We start from the raw sequence: 24,276 nt of genomic DNA on the forward strand, positions 1-24,276 counted from the left end.
AACATTGTGAAAATATAACTTCATTATTGATATATTTTGTTGTCTTTAATATTAACTAAGGGCATATCAAAGATTGAAATCATAGTGAATTAATGGATTAAATCAAACTTTGATTCTCATTAATTGAAAACTGCATGAGACTTCAGGTTTCACATGCATCATATACATTACATCATATATAAAATATGTACTTACGTGCTGCGTTCCACATAACTGGGATGTTGCAGCTTGCTGGAGCTCTCCTCCTGATAAATATACCGCCAAAATGGCGCGATAGTGAAATAGCAATAGTGGTCCTCAAAAAGGCTAATTAAAAGTAAGCTATAATAAAAGTATCTGAGTATAAAAGTTTTAAAGTCTATGATTAGAACACATACAGTATACTGTAGGTGGACGATTTACCTCTTAACTATAGGCCATAGAGACTACAGTTCTGGTGTGACGGTTTTTTTTATTTAACTTTTTAATCAAATAAGAATTTAGTGTGCTTTGAGGTCACTGTCCTGTAAAATGAAGTATACTAAAATAAACAAACTAAACAGTTAAATTGAAATTACACCAGGTTAAACCTGATTGACATTAAAAGCTACAAATTCAAGTTATTATTTGCTTACCAGCATCATAAATATTGTTTTAATCTTAGAACTTAGATTTCAGATCTTAGATTTCAGCCATTAGTTAAAGTCATGTGAAGTTCATAATTAGCGTATTGCTTTATTGTTTTGCTTTAAAACTTTATTGTCATTTAATTGTCATTCCACTATGTAGACATACATTACTACTGTAAATGTCATGACTCACAGTGTTGCATACATGTTACACATTTACCCAATAAATTACACATACCTGGTTGTAAGAAGTAAACTGACACAAAAGTAATCTAATTGTATAGGCTATGTAGTAAAAATACTTTATTTCCATACTGTATATTTCTGACAGAAAGTGAAAGGTGGGAAGATTGGAGAGCACCAGTTTACTTTAAGAACCGTTTTTGTCTCATCCAAGTAAAAGTTTAACATATCGTATGTAACTGGTCACATCATGGCAATAAAAGTGTTCAGTTACCAAGGTCTATATACCACCATATGCATACTGTATGTATATGCTTCTTGTGCATGTACGTGCTTGTGTATAAGTAATGCAATAAGTAAAAGTAAAGAAAGTGGTGCTAAATGTTTGTGAACCCTTAAGGATTTTCTATATGTTTGCATAAATGTAACCCAAAACATTATCAGATGTTCAGATAAATTCTGAAAGCAGAGAGCACCCAATTTAAAAATGAGATAATAGTTTATATATTTTTTAATTTTTTTTTGAGAAAAAGGATCCAGTATTGTCTGTTAGTGGCAAAAGTGAACTCTTTAACAGCATGCTCACACTTGGCCCGGTTGCTCTCAACTGTGCCAAAGCGCGATTGTCATTTTTTATAGTGACAGCTGAACTTCAGGGAGGAATATAAACTGGCATAATTTACAACATGGTTTACGCTCACACTACCCCTTTCCTAAACCAAACTGCGCTCGAGCCCACCTCTTCCAACCAGGCCAGGGCACAGTAAGAGAACTGTTCCGGAGCACGGTTGTGAGTGCTCACACTAGTGACTAGTCAATCGAACCAGGCTTTAGGTTTCAAAATGTGCCCAGGCGCCTCTTATCTGGATGTGACTTCCTTTGTACAGCAATATACCTGCAACCAACGTTCAGTCCTTCTCAATGACTTTGAAGAATTGTAGCCCATCTATCCAAAAAACATTTTTGGACCACATTGTCCACATGATCTTTAGGCGGATAGCAATGTTCGGTTTGGAGAGCAGTACCTGTCTCCTTGCAACTCCATGAACACCATGGTTGTTCAATCTATCCCTGATGGTGCACTCATAAACATGATAGAGGTGTTAGGTCAGGGGCGTCGACTGACTATGGCAGGGTGGCTGCCATAGTGAGAATCTGCCCAGTACCTCTCAAAATGCAGAATGAGTTCTGCACTCTAAGAAATCCTCTGAGTATGACAAAAGTGGAGACACAATGTAAATAAAAGATTTGTTGTGCAGTTTTGACAGTTTAATTAGTTTAAACATGAGTTTTCACACTTAGTGAGTGTTTTGAACTGACTGACAGCTTCAGTTATTAAAAATAATATAAAAAATAACTTTTTGTAAAAATGGGAAGGTCCCAAATAAATTTTAAAAGATTATTCATGGAAACATAGTTTTCATTTATGTAGTGTGTGTATTTCTCCTTTCAGACCCATATAGATTACCTATGTGGGTCCAACCTTGAGCCCATGTGAGCAACCTATATGGGATTGATTGTGTTTTCCCATGTGAGACCCATATGGGTTGTCCATGAGGGCCCAATATGTGTTTTCCCAATCAGAACCCATATAGACATCACCTATGTGAGTCCTAACTTGGGCCCATGCGATTAGCCTATTTGGGACTGATTGTGTTTGCCCATGTGAGATCCATATGGGTTGGCCCTGAGGGTTCAATATGTGTTCTCCCATTCAGAACCCATATAGAGATCACCTATGTGAGCCCTTCCTTGGGCCCATATGGGCAGCCTATATGAGACTGATTGTGTTTGCTCATGTTTGACTCATATGGGTTGGCCATGAGGTCCCCATATGTGTTTACCCATTCAGAAACCATATACAGATCAACCATTTTAAGTCCTACCTTGGGCCCATGTGGGCAGCCTATATGGGACTGATTGTGTTTGGTCATGTGTGACTCATATGGGTTGGCCATGAGGTCCCCATATGTGTTTACCCATTCAGAAACCATATACAGATCAACCATTTTAAGTCCTACCTTGGGCCCATGTGGGCAGCCTATATGGGACTGATTGTGTTTGGTCATGTGTGACTCATATGGGTTGGCCATGAGGTCCCCATATGTGTTTACCCATTCAGAACCCATATACAGATCAACCATGCGAGTTCTACCTTGGGCCTCATGGGCAGCCTATATGAGATTGATTGTGTTTGCCCATGTGAGATCAATATGGGTTGTCCATGAGGGCCCTACATGTGGAACTCATTTGGCACCCATACACTTATTTCCCATAAATGACCCATATGGGACCTATATAGGGAGCCCATTTTTGTTAGCCCATGTGTGACCTATTTAGCTTAACCGAGCAGGCCCCATATAAGATGCCCATATTGGGACCATGCCCACTTGATACCTACTGTATGTATCCCCACTATAAACCATATGGGGCCCACATACAGGTGCTGGTCATATAATTAGAATATCATCAAAAAGTTGATTTATTTCACTAATTCCATTCAAAAAGTGAAACTTGTATATTCTATTCATTCATTACACGCAGACTGATATATTTCAAATGTTTATTTCTTTTAATTTTGATGATTATAACTGACAACTAATGAAAATCCCAAATTCAGTATCTCAGAAAATTAGAATATTGTGAAAAGGTTCAATATTGAAGACTGGTGCCACACTCTAATCAGCTAATTAACTGTTGGGGCTGAACGCAGCCCTGGTTTGTTACATAGATTTGAGTGAATTAACATTCAGCCAATCACAAGTGAGTGTTATGAGGCAGTCGTCTTAAGATTCAAACAGACGGAAGGGGGAACGGTGCAGAGCGCGTTGTTGTAGCGGGCGACTAAAAATGTGGGGATTAGCACTGATTAATAAAGGTATACATACAGTATACATGGTATGCGTCAGAAATAAGCTGGTATAGTGCCGATAATGTATACTAATAGTACGTGGAGGTAAGGGCACTATTTAAGGTCCAAACCTGCGTTTTAAAGTGAAAGTGAAGAACGGTGTCATCACTATAGCAATCAATTCATATGTGTACTTTTTAGTGGAGTACACTTTTATCGCAGTACTTTTGTGAGTCTGTAAGAAGAATATACACATACTGTGTTTAAAAAGAACGTTTGAATAGCTGTATGTGCAATGAAACCCGTCTGTTTAGTGCGTCTCTATGGCAGTTAAAATAGTAGGCTAATAATAACGTTTCATGTTATGTTTATAAATAACCTTGCTATACATTGTAATCTGGTGAATGACACTTTGGTGAATTAAAGTTCCAATGTCCTTAAAATCTGTACATTGTTCCATTGTCCCCCTAATGTGAATACATACATGCAAACTATACATAGGTTATATTATGTCCCTGTACCCCCACTTTGTGGCACGCACAACATTTACACCTGTTAAAAGAAATTGTTAGTGATTTTTTTTTCACTACATCAAAACAAGAAATGTAACATTACAACAGAAAGCAGGTGCCCCTTAACTACAGTAGGCCTAATTGTTAAAAATGCTTGATGAAAAGAGTTGTTTTTTGTGTTCTTTTCTACAAAAGTGTCATGTTAATGTGTAATTCTTGTAAAATAGTATATTGTAAATTGCTGAGTTTCATTCTTATAAAATCTTTTAATATATAAATCTTTTAATGAGTGGATTCTTGTGTGTGGGTAGGTGGGTGGATGGGGGACACCTCTGGGGCTGTTGCCCAGGGGCACCATGAGGTCTTAATACGCTTTTGACTATGGGCAGTTTCCCGGACAGGGCTTAAGCCTAGTTCTAAAAATGTTAGAGGTGTCTTGATCGTAAACAACTTGCATTGACATTTCTTAAAATATATCAGTGCGACTGTGTTCTCAAGAGGCACATCACTAATGTTTTTTTGTAAAGTACGTTTTTAAAAACAACTTAAATATCTTAACTAAGGCCTAGTCCTGATTTAGATTAATCCCTGTCCGGGAAACAAAAAAAAGTGTATATTCAACACAATCAACTATTAGTTTTGTCATTTTTACACTGCAAGTATTTGTAAGTTTTCTTTAAGTGATCTTAACATTCTTATAATTTACTATTTATATATATATTTTTAATTATTATTGATGATATATTCAACTTGAACATGTACATGTATACGAAAATATGTGTCAAATTAAATAGGCTTCTCAATCAAAAGACAACTACAAGTAAACAACTACAAACCAAATATACTTAAATACTTAATTATACTTTTGTGTGAACAAAATATAAGCATTCTTCCAATTATCTTTCTCTGTGTTCATCAGAACAAGAAATTTATACAGATTTGGAACAACTCAAAGGTGAGTGAATGATGACAGAATTTTCATTTTTGTGTGAAGTATCCCTTTAAGACTTATGTCAACGTCAGTCGCATCCTCTCTGGTTTGGGCTCCTGATCTCTCTTCTCGCCTCCCCAATTACAGCACTAATTTCCCTAATGGAGCATTAATGGAGAAACAGGCTGCTGAAGCGACGAGCGAATAAAGCTCAGTGCTCAGCACAAAGCCAACGAATACAACACAAGCCTATTAGATTTCACAAACAAAGGCACTGCAATGACTTCCCCGAGGGACGAGCGTCTCCCAAGCAGCAGTCACGGCTGCTTAGCATGTGAGATGTGAAAAACTGGGGCTTGTTTGCATGTCACGGTGTGACCTTGCCCGTGAGCTGCCACGCTATCGATTGCTCTGGCCACGTGTGTGCTGTCGTGGTGATTATCTGTGTTGATTTTCAAACTACCAGTATTCAGTGCTGTGTTTTTAGTGCTGCATTAAGGACACATGAATAATGAGTCGTGCTGCGGATTAGGAAAATTTATTTCCTTGCAGTTAACATTGAAGGCTGTCATCTCAAAGGGTATAGTACGTTGTCTCTTGAGCGAGATATGACGCACACACGCACACACACACACACACACACACACACACACACACACACACACATTTATACCAGGGTACATTTTGTACATTTTTATACGTTTAGATAGACATGTGATGTGTGATATATATAAAATATTGAGTGCATCTAAATATAAAACATTTATGCATGTATAACTTCAGAGACATATCAATCTCATTTAAAGTCATTTATGGGTAAATGATGGTGAAACTTTGCCTGTCTGAGAAATACTTTTTAATGCAAATGAAATGATAAATGAAATCCAGATGGGAATAATAATTTGTACTTTGATGTGATGGTTTGAGATATGCTGGGTCAGACACCATCATTCCTTGTGACCCTACATTAGATAAGCGGTACAGAAAATGAATGTATTCCTTAATGAATTTATCGATCATAAAAGCTTAAAAGGTATCAAATATAAATGAGACATACACTGTAAAAATCCTGTAAAAAACAATAATATTCCGACAGCTAGGGCACCAGAAAAATACTGTCAAACATTTATTTGAAAAATAAAATGTTGTGTATCATGTTATTTTACACCTGACCTTTGCAGTATATTTCTGTAATTTGACATTAAGACATTTATTAATATTAAAACACGTTTAAGTCATTCTTTGATATGTGTGTATGTGTTGATCCAACCTTTTTGAAATCTTTACAAAAACAGCAGTAAAAAATAAAAAATGGTAATATTTTAATTTAATTTAATGGTAAATATTGTTAATTTAAATAAAGTTTTTTAAAGTTCTTTTTAAAAGTTTTTAAAAAATACAGGATTTATAAAAATGTATTAAAACTTTGCAAATGAACACTTATATATATTACACATAAATAATCCTATCAGCATTTTAATTCATTTAAAGTCAAATATACTAATCTTATTTAATATTCAATCTAAACTGTCATTATTTACATTGCCTTATTTCACATGACATGTATTACTGCCTTCCCAGTGCTATTGCATTCCTGCAAAAAAGAAAAAAGTACATCATATGATCTTCTTTGTGTATCCCATAAAAGAACGTCAACAAACAGTATCTTCATTTTTAGGTAAACTTCTCATTTAAAGGAATAGTTCACCCAAACATCGTCCCTATTGACTTGACCATAGTCATTTTTTATTCCTACGATGGAAAGTCAATGGGGACCATTTTTGGGGTAAACTATGCCTTTAACCAGTATAATAAACATTTTTATCTGCTAATGTGTGCACTTTTAGACATCTTCAGAAAATATACATCCACCAGCGTGCAACAGCCATTTACAACAATGCTGTATGACTGCTTCTTCATTTTGATTAATTTTACTTCTTCCAGTTAAGCCCAACAGATTTGCTTATAGGTCTGACACACGCTCACTCTCTCACACATGTTTAGCTGGAGCCACAGAAAATCTAATTACTGCAGCCTTTGTGTCCTTGGCAAAAGAGTCACAGTTACCCAAGTGACATGTCTGGAAAACATGAAGTGAGGGAGGGAGGGACAGCCGACAAGTTCACAAGAAGGAAAAGAAAGCGAGTTAGACAGGAGAGAAGTGCAGCCACTCTAATCTCAAATCTGGCTCCATAAACAGTTTGGGTGAGAAGCTGCAGAGGTCAGCTGGACCTGAGATCCAAGTTCACCTTGTGATGAGGGGAGGGCCAGTCAGTGACCGCCGCTTCCACATGACTCACATTGCACAGCCTCTTCTTGTGACATCATGTTGAGCGGGAAAAGAATCAAATGCGATCAAAATAATCTGTATTTACTCTGTATACAGAATGTGATGTATTGTGTAATGTTTGTGACACAGCAGAGGTGGACAGTAACGAAGTAAATTTACCTGAGTACTGTACTTAAGTACACTTTTTGAGTATCTGTACTTTACTTGAGTATTATTTTTTCTGAGTACTTGTACTTTAACTTCACTACATTTGAAAGACAAATATCATACTTTTTACTACACTACATTCATAAAAAGGTCCAAAAGTAGAAAATGGTTACTATGCAGCGGGGTTTCCTGTGTGCGCAATTTATCTGACTTGCGAACTGCCAGGACCTTTTACTGTTGCCAAGTATTTCAGTTTTTCTAAGCTCGCCGTTTTCCGGCAAGCTTTGAATGACCATTTGGCAGATTTTTTAAACGCAAATCTGGCAACTCTGGGATCTTCCCGCTAAACTAATGTACACGTAGGCGCTGCTACACCATTCATAGCGCTCTAAAAAGGCAAATAGAAGAATAAAAGACGAAAAAGGCACATGCTAAAGTGTGGTGTAATCACCTGTGGGTTACGATCAGTCAAAGATCGTAGAGACATCGTCATGAAAATGATCGGCATAACAGCTAAACGGTAAATAAGCATCACATACACCTTGAGCTACGCGTGCGTGTTAACTTCTGATCTGCTGCTATATCATTTAAAGCGATTTGGAAAATGAATGATGTTTTTACTGAAGTTACTATAGTTGAAGTATTCCTGTTGAAATAAAAATAATAGAACCCTACCCAAAATACAACATAAAATGTAATGGATTTAATTGTTACAATGGGAATTGTACTATGGATACTTGTTGTCTACTTGTATGTGATGGATTCTATTGGTGGGATGGTATCCTATTGAAATAAAACCCAAAACACACTACAAAGAGGAATTTAATTTAAAAATCTCATTCTAGTTAAAAAATTCATTGTTTTTTTTCAGCAGGGATGGTATTTGCAGTAAAACCACAGTATCCACAAATTTACCATTTTCTATATATAGGAACCATACTCCAATTAATAATCTTTAGTAAAACCACAGCAACTAAATATACCATAGTTTCATTATACTAGCTATAGTTTATGTTTGTAGTTAAATTATGGAAATACAAATGGTAATAAATCCAACAAACACATGGCTTCTACACTTTACTGTTTACAAGAACCTTACTGGTAACTGGTAAAGGGAATATACAAAATAAAAGAACACTGCTCATGAATACATATAGGCCTAGGGGGCTAATGAGGATAATTAGGCTAAATGATCATACAGGATTATATCTAAACTAAACATATATGTGCTAAACATATAAAGCTCTTAAAGGAGTTGCTCACTGCAAAATTTGCCCCCATTGACTTTCCATAGTAGGAATAAAAATGACTATGGAAAGTCAATGGGGGCAAATTTTGAAGTGAACTACTCCTTTAATACCACTGATACTGTGAGCTACTCTGTGTATTCAGTAGGTTGCTTCAGGGGCATAAGGTATACGACAATAAAACAATGCACAGCTGACATAAAGGAAATTTACTTTTAATACTTGAGTACTTTTAAAAGCACGTACTTCTGTACTTTTACTTAAGTAAGAATCTGTCTTTACAACTTTTACTTGTAGTGGAGTAATATTTGACCAGTAGTATCTGTACTTTCACTCAAGGAAGGAAGTTGTGTACTTCGTCCACCTCTGTGACACAGTAACTAGTCCAGGTCATCGTGTTTTTATGTGTAGCGTTACAAGCATGGGTACAAAAAGTAAAATTGTCTTTGGTGAGTAAAACTGTTTTCCATGCATTTCATCACTAGATTGTGATGTATAATATATAGGTTCTCCTGATTTTGCCAAGTGGTTGATGTCCTTAGTCTTTAAACCAAATTGTCTGATCCATGTTGGTATAATTTAAGTGACAAAACCGTTTTGACTGGCATGTGACATTTTATCATTGGTTTATCTAAGATGTCACTGTAATATAGCTCAATAAAACGGAAGGAAGGAGGCGGGAACCGGCGAACATTCAAAACATTTAATCAAAAATAAATAAACAATAAACAGCAGCAAAACAGGCCGGCAGCCCCTCACGGACGACTGCCGGCCACACAAACATAAACACATAAACAAAACTTTATCATTTCCGGGCCCGGTCCTCTCTCGCCGTATTCTCCTGCCGTTCGTCCTTTTATGCTTCCGCTCTCCTCCGTGAGAGACTCCTCCTCGCTTCTTCCTCCCACGGCTCTCGTCACGCCTCCCCGTCACAATGAGACTGTGCTTACTCCCCCCCGGGGGGCCAGTCTCAACGGCCCCAGCGCCTGGGGGTATGGACAGACGAGACAAGAGAACGGCGACGGAAGCACCAGGAATGACAGGGGCGAGAGAGGGGAGAGAGGAAACATTAAAAAAATTTGGTCCGGCTCCCCGACACGCTGTCGCTCGGTCCTCAGCCAGCCGAGAGGCTCTTCCTCGCGGTGGTACTGGACGCTCGGTGGACGGCTCATGCCTCCTCCGCTCCCTGGCAGCTGGCGATGGCTCTTCCGGCTGAGGGCAGCCAGTAGCGAGTCCCCCGCTTCCTGCTCCTCCCCTTTCCGGCGGACGGCAGCAGGCTCCGGCCCACGGCAAGCGGGGCTGACTCCTCCGCTCCCTCCCGGACCATCCCACCTCGACCCAGGGGCGCGGCAGCGAGGCCCTAGTGTCCTGGCGGCCGGCGGTGGCTCCTCCAACTAGGGGCAGAAGGTCCCCCGCTTCCTGCTCCTCCCATTTCTGGCGGACGGCAGCAGGCTCCGGCCCACGGCAAGCGGGGCTAACCTCACCGCTCCCTTTCGGATGGCAGCCACCCCACCTCGACCCAGGCACACGGCAGCGATCTCTTCGTCCCATCCGGGCACACGCTCCAGCACCACCGCCTCGGGCAGCCGTTGGCGGACATCCCTCATCCGCACTGCCCGACTCCGCAACACCGCGAGACCCCTCGGGGCGAGGGCTCTTCAACAGCATGTCCCTCCTTCCTCCCGGGTTTCGGTACCACTGTAATATAGCTCAATAAAACGGAAGGAAGGAGGCGGGAACCGGCGAACATTCAAAACATTTTAATCAAAAATAAATAAACAATAAACAGCAGCAAAACACGAACATAAACACATAAACAAAACTTAGCATTTCCGGGCCCGGTCCTCTCTCGCCGTATTCTCCTGCCGTTCGTCCTTTTATGCTTCCGCTCTCCTCCAATCGGCCTCGCTTCTTCCTCCCACGGCTCTCGTCACGCCTCACTCGTCACAGTCACCTTTCTTCAATATGGTGACGTGTGACCCTGTGAAAACCAAGCTGAAGTCTCATAATCTAACAATGAGACAATGAACATCAAAGTTTGATTTCAATCATTAATTTCACTGTAATTTTAATCTTTGACATGGCCTTACTCAGTCAATATTAAAGACATAAAGATTATACTTTCACAGAATGTTCTTTACATTATTTTAGATGCTTTTATGCAGGAAACAAACCACAAATGACTTTAGCTGTATTCTCACTGTCAAAGTCATGAATATTCAAATATGGTACTAAATTACTGTCTTCTTTGATGACAGGTGCCAAGAAAAATATAGTTAATAATATGCAGAAAAAACAGCCAGCTCTAAAACTAAAATATAATTTATAAACTGTCCGAATATAGAGTTGAAACATACCTGCAAGCCAAACATACTGTACTACAGTGCCAATCTAAGAGTAAAGGTAAAGTTCACCCAAAAATGAAAATTCTGTCATTTCAAAAGCTGTATATGACTCTTTTAACACAAAAGATGATATTTTGAGAAATGTCTCAGTGGTTTTGTGTTCACACAATGAAAGTCAATAGAGGGCAATGTTCTTCAAAATATCTTCTTTTGTGTCATACAGATTTGGACTTAAGGTAAGTAAATGACGAAAGAATTTTCATCTTTGGGTTGAACTAGCATGTTAATTTTCATAAAACATAATGGTGCAATTAGTTACTTAAAAAACACAATAATGTAACGCTTTACTTTGACAAGTAACTTTTCCTAACACGTGTGTAAATTCTACGTTCACCCTGTGGTGCATACATTCAAAAGAGTCCAGATAAGCACTGGAGCCAAAGAGTTATAAAGCCGACTGTCTGTTTGCATTCCTCACATCTCCTCGTGCCTCCTACCACACTACACACTCACGCTACAACACATACACACGCAAAGTCTTACTGATACACTGGAGAAATAACTGATACAGCATCTAAGCATCCATTTTCCATTCCAAGCTGTAGTTTCTTGCTCACAGCTCAAGATGTGATGACAGCTGAATAAAAATGGTAATAGTAGGATAACAGCTAATGTCTGAAAATGAAACCTCAAATATGGTCAGAGTTATAATGCCATCGCTCACTAAACCTCATGTTGTACCAGACCCACATAGCAAGAAGATACGAGATCAGGCTAAATAGAAAGCATTCTAGTACACTGCTATGTTGCCTACTACCTATAGCCAGCCACCTTCTATAAGGCATCCAAACTTTATGACCGATTTGGAACACCCCACGCAAGTCCATGCGGCACAAAAATAGTTTGTATCTGTAGAAGGTCTGTGTGTGGCCTATGAGTCAGATTCTCTCTGGAAGTAGGCCAGCTTGAATCAGCTCTTTAGCTCATAACCCACGGCCTAGTGCCAAACCAGAGGAAAACCCTTTTGAATAACCAGGATGAAAACAACATCTGAGTAAAACGTTACATCCGATTTCCCAGAGTATGAATGAATGAAGAGGTTGCTGCTTTCACATGCTATCTGATGTTTGTGCTTATCGCCTCAAACCTTTTGGCAGCACCGTCTCGCTCAGGAACAGAAAGTGCTTTGCATCAATAACCTTGTTAACACTCTTATGCAAAGCACCTTTGTTCTGAAATTGACAGTTCCTCAAACATTTTGCCGAGAGCGGGTTTTGCCATTCATCAATGGGTAAAGGGGCAGGCAGCTCTCCTCTTTGTCAATAACAATAACTAAACAGCTATTTTTACCATTAAGAAATGGCTTGTGATGAGAGGGAGTCTTAACCCATCACGATAAAGTGTAAAAAATAACCACACAAATAAAAGCAGCAGGTAATTATAGCATTTGACTTCCCCAAAGCGCTGCGAGGATCTAAAACCGTGTGTTACGACAAGAACAGGCACACCTCGGAAACCACAAAGACATCGTAATTCCTGACAGGATTTCGGTTGCTTTTAACAGATACTCCAAGTATGATAAGAAGTGTTAATTGATGGATGTAAGTAACCTATTTATTTCACATCTGATGGTTACAAAGGTGAACCCGGGCTGTTGTCTTGGTCTTAAAGGAAGATAATATTTGACTTCAAATGCATTCATATGAATAACGTTTCAGTTACGCCTCAGGCGCGGCGCTCTCTTTCAGTAAGAACATAAGCTAGTGTGAAGTCAAACTGTCATCGTTTCCATTCACATGCTTTGATGTGTGGAATTACGCCGTTTAAACAGATATGGACAAAGTAATGACAGCTAAAGATTTGCGGCGATTTGAAAACAATAATGGAGCACACTTTGCATTTCTCTTTGCACTTTCTAACAAAAGCCTTAGTGCTTGGCCGCGCAAAGGCCCCCATGGATAGAACAAAGACATTTTAAGATGATCTCCAGATGAAACGATAACATTTCTAATTAAATCACATTTAGTTAGTAAGGCAAAATACAAAATACTGAAATTCATTTCAAATTTTCGATACTTTTTTCATTTTACTTATGATTTCCAATTAAAGGTTCTTGTGAAACATCAGATGTCTAAAAACACTGTTCTTTTTAAATGATTAAATACTGTGTTGTCAAAGTTGACAAGAACTTTTCAATACTTTTTATTGGTTAGATATACTTGCAAAACCCAGCGACAAACATAAAGGGAGACTAATAATAACGATTTATGGCAACAACAACAAAAAATATCATGAAATATGGCAGCAGCGATATGTCATTTGTTTATGGAATTCCAAAAGTGACAATATTAAAAATAAATAAATACAAAAATAAATCCATGAAGAAATGTAAAAAAGCAAAAATAAATGAGTATTTATACTTTTATTTCCTTATTTATGGGTAATTATATATTTTTTCACGCTTATTTATTTTTTCATTTATTTATTTATACATTTATTTATTTCCACATTTATTCATGTATATATGTATTTATTCCTACATTTATTTATTTTTACATTTATTTATTTATAAATGTAAAAATGTACATTTTGGGCGTGTTTCACCTCAGACATTAGCAATCGATCTCAGAGCGGCGGTGCTGAAGCTTTGAGGCCACAGGGACACCTTGTGGTGTGACCAAACGAAACGAGGTTGACGAAGTTGCATAGAGAAGGCAATCGAGTCATTTAATATCACCCTAACTGTATGTAGATAGGGTTACCACACATAGCCTACATACTCTTTATTAGGGACATTGCCGTAAAACATTATCCGGTCGAGATTTCTAAAATGTCTTTGCACACATGAACAGAAACTGCACAACAACAGGTCTGCTATGAGACACTTGGGAGAATACACTTGGACATGGAAGCGCATGAAATTATCCACTAGTGATCACATTTATTGTAAATGCGCTGGATGGAGCTGATAAGAACTTGAGTTGTTTGTCGATGAGACTCGCACAAACCAGCTCAGAACGCCGAGGGAAACCAGCGCATTTCACTGAAGTCTACGCAAGCATTATGATCAATCCTAACTTTGCAATGCATAACACGTGGCATTTCGAATGCTTAAATTATATATTTCCATAGGCGTAATTTGCGGGTGGACGGGTGGGTCATGTCCCCACCACTTTTTGCCAAAGTCAATTTTGTCCCCACCACTTATTGGAAGAAATAAAAAATACGGAGTGTCTATTTACCGTTGCTTTGTAAGCAGAGGCAATTTCTAACAACTCCGCCCATCAGTTTCAGATTGGAATAGACAAAGTGATAGACAAAGTGTAAGAAAGGCACACGAACATCAACTTCTCCAGTGGCGTAAAGCGTGTGTTACCTACTTCATGTCGTCGTGGGTTCGGGACTGCTGTCCGCTGAACTTTTTCCCTGTCACATATCAGATTGTAAAGGTATTTATTTGTAATAAACGATGAAAATATTTGAAAATGGCTGTTCAAGTCATACATGTACCAAACATTTTGCGCTTAATTGCACTTTGATGCTATATATTCGTCCTTATTGTTCTCGACATGCCGTTGCTATCGTCTATTGCAAGATTAATTACATTTTGATACTTGATAGAAAACTCCAATAAATGGAAAAAGTCACAACTTTGTAGTTTCATGATTTCAAAACAAAATTTAGAAAGTTTGTTGTATATTTGTAGCCTATCTGGCAATGCCCGTATAATAAGTGAAAATAAGATTTTTTTAAAGATATTATTTTTCCATCTGTTTCCCTTGTATAACTTACTTGAATGTTTGTCCTTATTAGCAGGGGGTTCCCAAACGTGTCAATCCTTGACCCAACAACAGGTAATCTGTGTCAAACACAAATTTTTAACATGGGGAAAACACATTCGTTTCAGTAGTTTTTATTTTATCACAAATTAATATGTTTAATTACGTACGGCAACAGCCATCCTTACATATAATAAAGCACAACATGCTTTAAATGATCTATTAATGAAAACATGATATAGTTTAAAAACAAATGGAAGCAGATCTGATATGTGGAAATTTAGAATAGTGAGTTTAGTGGATTCGTATGGTGGCGTATTGCTGCCACGTATTTTTCCACTCAATTATGTCGTTAAAACGAAATAATATGTTGTTAAAACGAGATAATATGTCGTTTTAACGAGATATGTCATTAAAACGACATATTATCTCGTTTAAACGACATATCTCGTTTTACGTTTTAAGTTATTATCTCATAGTAAAAAATTATAAATACTCATTTATTATATTTTGCTTTTTTACATTTCTTCATGGATTTACTTTTGTATTTATTTATTTTTAATATTGTCACTTTTGGAATTCCATATTTGTTATGAACGACATAGTTTTATAATGTTTGTTAACATTACACAAATTTACTCAAGTATTCTTTCTTAATGGTATAATCAATAACATTACCTGTGTGTAAAGCTCAGGTGATTGAACGCTGACACCCAGAGATTATGTGAAATAATGGAGAGAGTGTGTTGCATGAGGAGAGGTAATTACGTTACACTTGAGCTCTGATAGCTATCAGCTCTTTGCTAAGAAAAGGGGGCGACCACAGGTCTCTTCTGTTAATCACAGACCAGTTAGAACACCACCCGGCAGCACAGACTGATCAAGCTCTGGAGGGGGGCATTATCTACTACTTTCATCTGATTAAAATGGCAGAGACAACACACAAATAGACAGATGTTATTCACTAACGGGGGCTGACGGTTTGCATCACGTACACGTGTATACATACAGTCATTGTGTCGAGTTGCACCTGCTGAGAATGGCCAACTAATATTCAAGAAGTAATTGAAGTTGAAATAATAGCACTTTTTTCATTTCTTAAAATGACATACATTCATTGACCTTTATACTGCAGATAAGGAACAGGACATCATTTGAATAAAATAGCTAAAAATTCACATCCAGAATGCAAGTTTTTGTGTTTACATAATATATGTTTGTGTACTGTGCACATTCATTTTCTATTCATAAACACATACACGTATACATATTTAGAAAATATTTGCATGAATTTATTTAAATTATATATAAATGTTTATAAATGTTTATATTTCTCATAAATAAATGCATGTATTTGTATGTTTTTATGAATACAAAATGAATATGCACAGTACACAGACATATATTATGTAAACACAAACGTTTATTCTGGATGCGATTAATCGCGATTAATCGTTTGACAGCCCTAGTGCAGTGTATTGACTGAATGCCAGAATAGTGGTTAGCAGTCGCTAGGACAAGTGATTTTGAGAGAAGGGTTTGTTATGGTGGGCCACACAAACCCCTAACCCTAAATATGAGTTATTAAAGAGCAGGTTTAAAGGTTTTTGTAAGTGTCCTAATGTTGTATTAGAGTCCCCAACAACATGTTCAAATGCATCAAAGGTAAAAAATACGGTGCTATTTTCTTAAAATAAGCATTTAGTATCTATCCATTTCTCAAAGATCCCTAAACGATTCCTCCGAAGCTGTTCAAATGTTCCGCTTCTCTAAGCTCCTCCCTACCGCGAGTCCAGTGTGCTCCGATTGGCCAACTGGCCCAATCAGTTGCAATTGGTCTTTCTTCATACACTGCGTGTCAGAAACGAAACGCCCATTACCACAGTTCTTATCTCAGGAAGGTTTTTGTAAACAAAGAGTTTTTATCTTCATAAACTTATCTTCATAAACCATTCAGACTATTGTTTTCTGTTGATCTTTTTTCATCATAGCTGTGGGAGAACAACAACGGCTCTATCCAAAAGTTGATCATTACTTTGATTATACAGAGAGGAGTAACTGAGCAAGTTAGCGAGAGCTTCCAAAGATAATGCACACACCTTTACATAATAAAATGATATAGTGCTGCAGTCCGTTTTTAAAATAATGACAAGCAAACCGTTTTGTTTGAAGGGGATCCTGACCATAGCTAAACTTTGCACACTTGACAAAACCGTAATGTGAGACACGTTAGCAAAGTGCTACCGTGACTAAACGATAAAGGGATACAGTTTGTACAATACTATGACATGTAGAACGACAACAGTCTACAATAACCGCCACATTATTAGGTAAGAGTTGGATTATTAAAACTGTAACACTGTTAACTTATACGTTGTTTACCTGGAAACCTACAGCTGTACTAAATATACAACACGTATTAGCACAGTTACTTTAACGTATATTGTAAGCACTCAATCTAACATGTACACATAACGTATTTATCATACTTACAGCTTGTGGTTCTGAGACGCTTGTTAGTCCAAATAAAGTTGGTATTGACTTATCTTTAAGGGTCTAGCGGCTGGCAAATCCTGCGTTCAACTCGCCAAAATTTGAGAAGCAGTCATCGGTAAAATGACGAGCACATTACACAAGGTTGGAATTGTACTGCGGTGGTATCGTGTAAAAAAAAATGTAACCACTGATCCTTCACATCGTCATCCTTTGGCAGCGAAAACAAAGTACATTTGCGTTCACAGCACAAAACACAGCGTCCCCTCGACATGTTGTATACGCAATACTACCTGAAGTGCAGGTAGGTCAGAGTGTTCCTGTTTCGCAGGAAGGCGGGGATTGTGCTGATGCATTACACTGTGACGTATCGATGTTACACTCAAAAGATTCGGAAGCCTAACGATTTGTTTGGGCGGTTCGGAGTCGACTCCTTACTTTGGAAGCCAATATCTTAATTTATCATGGACTTTTTGGAATAACAACTTTGCAGATCGTCAAAATTGAAGGAAAGCTACGTTACACACTGAAATGCTGGTAATTTTATGAGATTCATGAAACCTATTCTTTAACAAGCATCATTAAAGCTCCAATTCCTAATTTTTGCCTCTATATTTCCATTTCTTTTTCAAATATATACCTTACATGTGTCTTATGGTGTGACATAGCAACCATTTAGAAAACTTAACAATTTATCATTTTACATTGTAAATACTTATATTCATAATCTAAAATTGCATAAGAGAAATTTATCTCCATTGTTCATTTTTTTCTACATTTTTGCTGTCACACCATATATAGGACACATTTAAGTTTATTTGTCATCTACCTATTTATCTGTATGTGGCTTTAAAGTCAAATGACATCAAACTGACATTTCCTGTAAAATCGAACGAGCTCAAATTATAAACCATTATTAAAAGCTTATAAGAAGACTGTTTTGAACACTAATTTTTGTTTTTGTTTATTATTGTTTTGTTAACAAAAAATTACAGGTTGTGCCTTTAATTAAGTATTAAAGTAATATTTCACTGACATGGTTTCTTAGATATTTACAAATACATTACTCTCTGAAGACATTATGCATTCCAGAAGAGCACTAATGATGACAGTAACTTCCAAAGTAAAGACTTGTCATGCTACAGGGTCGACTCCTGTCTCCATTAGCAGCTTAATGAGAATCAGGCAGAATCACAAACTTTACGGCGCTAATCCCAGCCAAATCCCCAGCATACTTCAAGGGCACCAGACTGACAATTCTGAAGCTGATGGGTAGGAAGGTTTAGGATGCATTCCAGTACAACAGCAGTCATTGCTCTTGGCCATTGTGTCCTCCATCTCGCATCTCATCCCTTCAAGGGAGTTATGCACATCAGGATAAATTAGAGGTTAAAAAGCATCTCACCTCACTTGTATCCCTGTATTCTGGGTTGCGCCGTAATGCCTTTTGCTCACGCCATGGCCTGCCGTATAAATGAGCTCATTCTAAACAGATCACGCAGATCTATGTGGGAAAAATGTGTACTCGGATGAGCTCGCATTCACGCTCGCAGACATAAACACCTGAGTTTACATGTGACATCGCAGATTAACAAACACACCGTAAAGCAGCAGGTGGAGACAGACTTCTCGTCGAGTGCACTTCATCTTTCAAACTCCCCCCAAAGAAACCATTGGGAGGTTTACACCTTCTGGTACAAGAGATGTGTTTACACCACACTAAAGCCTCTGCATATTTATTACCAGCTCACAACACCATGTTCTTAAGTGTCTGGGGTCTAAAGGAGATCGAGAGAGAAAACAGAGCCTTCACTTCTGTGCTCGGCGATAATCCTCAGGCATTTCGCTCTGTTATCGAATGAGAGGGTCTGGATCAGTATACCCAGTCTAATGCTGTGTCAAAATCATTCACTATTCCCTATGTAGTAAGTACCACACAGTGCAGAAGTGAGTCTACTAGAGACAGTCGCAAACAATAAAATAAAATAAAATTATACTTAAAAAAAGAAATTCTAAATATCTTTGATATGATGATAATATTGTTATTGTAAATTGTTTTGTCCATGATAATGAAGTAAAAATGTAATATTTGTAACTATTAGAACTTTATAGTTAAAACATAATGCATTAAAATACCATGTATTTATTTACGTATGTATTCCTATATAAATATAAATTAAAACATATGAAATTTTATTTTAGTGTTTAAAATACTCTTTTTATTTCTTTTTTTCTTTTTCATATATTTTTTATATTTTATTTTATTTTTGGTCTGACACATCTTAAAAAATAGCATCATATAGGACAGTTCAGTCCGCCATGTGACCCTGCAGAGTAAGACGCGTGCTAATGCACTCACCTCTCACGGCACGTTAGCTGTGGTGTCAGGGCACTGAGGTTTCCATAGGTTACCTGGGCTGATTTTCATGAAGACAAACAGCCACCCTCCACCTCACACGCTCGCACACCTGTTCTAAGTATGCTAAGGAGATCGAGAGAGCGAGCGGCTGAGTTAAACTGAGAGAGAGATTGAAAGCGAGGGATGAAGATAAGTGGGATGGGATTAAGTTGTCTTGAGTCTGTTTGAGGGTCTCCATGGCAGAGTGGCAGCCGCTGAAGTGTTTATCAACAGGAGTCCTGCTCTGATGCTCTGTTTGTTTTCAGCTGTATGCAGACAGCTCAGCTGCATGCACAGCGGTTCACACGCAGAGACACTCACATGATTCGTAAATATTGCTAATCAGAATCAGAATCAGAAAGTACATCTTTGTACTGAAATATTTAATCAGAAATGTACATCTGATTCAATATTAAAGGGATACTTCACCAAAAAATGAAACTTCTGTCATCATTTACTCACCTTCGAGTTGTTACAAATCTGTGTAAATGTGTTTGTTCTGATGAACACAGAGAAAGATATTTGGAAGAATGCTTATAACCAGACAGATTTTGCCCCCCATTGACTACCATAATAGGAAAAAATACTTGATCATTTTTTATGTTCTGTTGAACACAAAAGAAGACATTTTGAACAATGTAGGACAGCAAACAGTTCTGGGACACTTTTGACTACCATTCTATTTTTCCTACTATGAGAGTCAATGCGGCAAAATCTGTCTGATTATAAGCATTCTTCCAAATATCTTCATTCAATTCATATCAATTCTATTATCAATTTTTTGTGTGAAGTTTTGCAACTAGATTTTCACACAGTTATTGTGGCCAAACCAATTAAAGGTGCAATTTGTAAAAACGATCAAAACAACAACAATGCCATAGCTTGATGACGCTGTGAAGGAGCGTGGAATGATGGGATCTGTTGTTTTATATTCCACTGCTGATGGCCATCAATCAGACGGGAACGAGAAATCATGTTAGCAGATGAGGTAAAGTTTTATAATTGTTGCGAATAATTGTGGTCCATAAATAAATGACTGTTCCAAACAAGTTAGTGGCTTGCTAGACGCTAGACACTACTTCCGCATTTGTCCAAGACACTGTTGTCATGCGGTTTCTATGTCAGTAAAGGCGGTAACAAAGGGGAACGTGGATATGACGCCATTGACAGGCGACTGCACAGCCCCGTGTCACTGTTTAGAATGGCGATTTTCTCACGATTTACAAGTAGTTGGAAACATTTGAGATATTGTAAGTACTCAGCTGAACAAAATATATAACACTAGCTTAGTGGTTTTGGGATATTTTACTGCAAAACTGTTACAAACTGCACCTTTAATGATAATGAAATGATCACAATATGTATTCATTTTTTAACTTCAAACCAAAATTTAAACTAAATGTTAGCATTCAAACGTATCTTGAGTTACATGAAGGGAGGCAGAGAGTTTGTAACCATTGTGACTCTTAAGGTAAAATTTTATGGTGTCTGAATGATTTAATACTACAGTATATATATATATATATATATATATATATATATACAGTATTCATGTTATATATACACAATATCGATAATCATGGTTTTTAATATCACGGTTACTGACAATACTGGTATATTGTGACACCCTTTTTTTGCATCAATGCACAATTTCTTCTTCTAAACTTTCAGATAGCAGCCTGCTGTTTCTTATCTATGATGTCCCTCACAGTAGCTTGGTGTTCTTGTGCTCAGCATGGACAGTGTCCATATAGTGACGTGCAGTGATGTGAGTCCACGGTATAGGTCTTGCTGGGATAAAAATGGCAGTGGTGAGGTGTTTGATGAGGAAGGTGACAGGACCCTGTGTGTACTGGCTGATAGAGGAAGCTATTTCTGCCCATTCCCACGGGGCGAACCAAAAACTTATTCTAGGGTGTCAGGCACACCTGCAAGTGTGCTGACAATATAGAAAGTGACAAGCGTGTCCACTGTCACCTTTTTAAAGGGGCAAAGCAAGGACCTCACGTGTGTGTAAATACGTCAACAGACATACACACACATCTTGGGCAGTGCTGAAGCTGTTGTCTCAAACGGCTGTTTTCTGTAACCTCTCAGACTAATTCAATTGAGGTGCTGATGGCCATTAATTCACACTTTGATCATAAAATCTAGAAGGAAACAGAACCAAGGTCCAGGAATATTGCAGCCGGGTGACTGTGTGTTTATGTTTAGGCAGTGTTTGAACTGAATCATGTCTTATTGGGGGTCCCCACCAAGAGATGGTTTTTATGGGGGGAGCAAAATATTTCTTAAATGATCTTTAAAAAATTATTTCAAACTAGTTTTTATTATAAAATATTGTAAGACAATACTAAATATATTATTCTTCGTTCAGTTCTGTGCAAGAGAATCAAATGTAAGCTTTTTTACCAATGATCCAAATAAAAATTTCTTATTAAAATGAGTATGAAACTTTGTTTTTGAGTGCAAGTGAGGATTTATTAGCATACTTTTTTTCGGTTTATCAGAGAGGCGCCAAACAACCACAGGCCATCACGCACTTACATTTTTGAAGAGACATGAGAAGTCTACTAAAATCAGACATATTCATTATTGTAAATAATAATTTTCAGTATTTACTGTGTCTGATCTGCACAAATTTCAGCCATTAATATTTTTTGAAGTCTATTTTTTTACTCCTGATAGGGGGTCCCTAATGCCTTATGGCCCCCCCTCAATTCGAGCAATGTGATTAGGTTTTGGGACGGTATCATAGCACCTGTAAATTCTTCAAATTTTGTGTCTTGTGAAAAATAGGCACGGTAAAGCATACTTGATACACAAATATAACTTTCCATCGTATAAAAGCGTAAGGAACTGTCAGATTTTTCCTCCCACTGAAGTCCTTTTCTATTTTTAGTTCTGATATTTACACTTCTAGACTTTTCCACAGCAAGAAAAACAAGAATGACATGCTTTGTCTTGTATTGAACTCTCGGTATGGGAGAATAGATGTGCTGGCAGTGCGGGAATGAGCTAAGTGATATTTCACTCTTTACCCTGCCTTTTTGCTTTCCGCTCCCGGTGTCTGCCGCGGATAGCATCCTCTTATTCAGCCAGATCTTCAGCCTCCAGACAAAACACTGTCACCCATCACAATTGGCTCGAGCGAACCTGTCCCTCATTGGCTCGGCTCAAACCCCTGGCTCCGCTGACAGCTCCTCCTTTTGTCCATCACTCAGTCTGCCACAAGCCGGCCCGGCACGCAAGCTGAAGCGTAAACAAGAGAAGAAAAAGAGAAAGAAACACACAGACATAAAAGCCCTCCCCCTGGCTCTTTCTAATACAATTAGAGGGCTGTAAATTTGATTGGAGTTCTAGGAGTGTGCCTTCAGCTGTCCGTCATTAGCGAGTGATGAGTGGGGGCTCATACTTCATAGCAGAGGTAGGGACTGAGATCAGAATACAAGACGATAAGCATCTAACACTTATCATAGAAATATCAGGATAATTGTTTACAGAAGTCCATAAAACAGACAGTTACGCCTTTAAAATCTGAGAGAGATGAGTTATACATTCAAAGTTGTATGACTTAAAGAGACAGTACACCAAAAATTAAAATGATGTTATTATTTACTCACCTCATGTCATTCAAACCTGTATGACTTTCTTTCTTCTGCAAAAAAAGAAGATATTTTGAAGAATGTTGGAAACCAAACAACACTGGACCCCATTGACACAAAACCACTGAGACATTTCTCAAAATATCTTCCTTTGTGTTCCACAAAAGAAAGAGTCACATACAGGTTTTGAACAACATGAAGGTGAATAAATGATGGCATGATTTTTATGATATACTTCCATACGTGTTTTTCACACATTAAATTTGTACTTAATTTACTAGAAATATACTCTTTCCTACTTCTATTCATGGTGTCTCAAAATAGCACAGTTGAGTATATCTTTAAATACATTTTAAGTGTAGTGCACTTTTTTCACCCATAGGATTTCAACCACCATAGACACCATCAACACATACAGATCACAATATTCAGTATATTGTTCAAAACGTGAATTAACAGCAAAATTTGGAATATTTCATTACATAATTGGTTTGAAAACATCAGATCTGCAAAATCAACAGACGGGAGTAAGATTAATGGCAAGCTAATTTCGGCAATCCTGTTAGTTTAACCAAAAATTGATAAACATATCCTTTGATCCTTTGTCACACAAACACGTTTCTCTAAGGGGCTTTGTTTGAGCTGGTGGGGGTTGCAGTGGTCAAAACCTTGGATGCAACGGTAACCAGGTTTGCCTGCCGCAAGTACAACAGGACAGCAGGGCCTCTTTCTTTAGGTCATTGTGTAATTATTGTGTCAGAGCTGCATTAGTCTGATGGCTGTCACAAGGCTGTCCTCAAGCTCTTAGGGTCAGAATAATGGATGCAGTTACAGTGGTCGCTAAACAAATTGACTGAGGAATCCATACAGGAAAATAAAAAGAGAAA

Source organism: Triplophysa rosa, linkage group LG8 (genome assembly GCF_024868665.1).
Source record: "Triplophysa rosa linkage group LG8, Trosa_1v2, whole genome shotgun sequence".
Classification (NCBI taxonomy): domain Eukaryota; kingdom Metazoa; phylum Chordata; class Actinopteri; order Cypriniformes; family Nemacheilidae; genus Triplophysa; species Triplophysa rosa.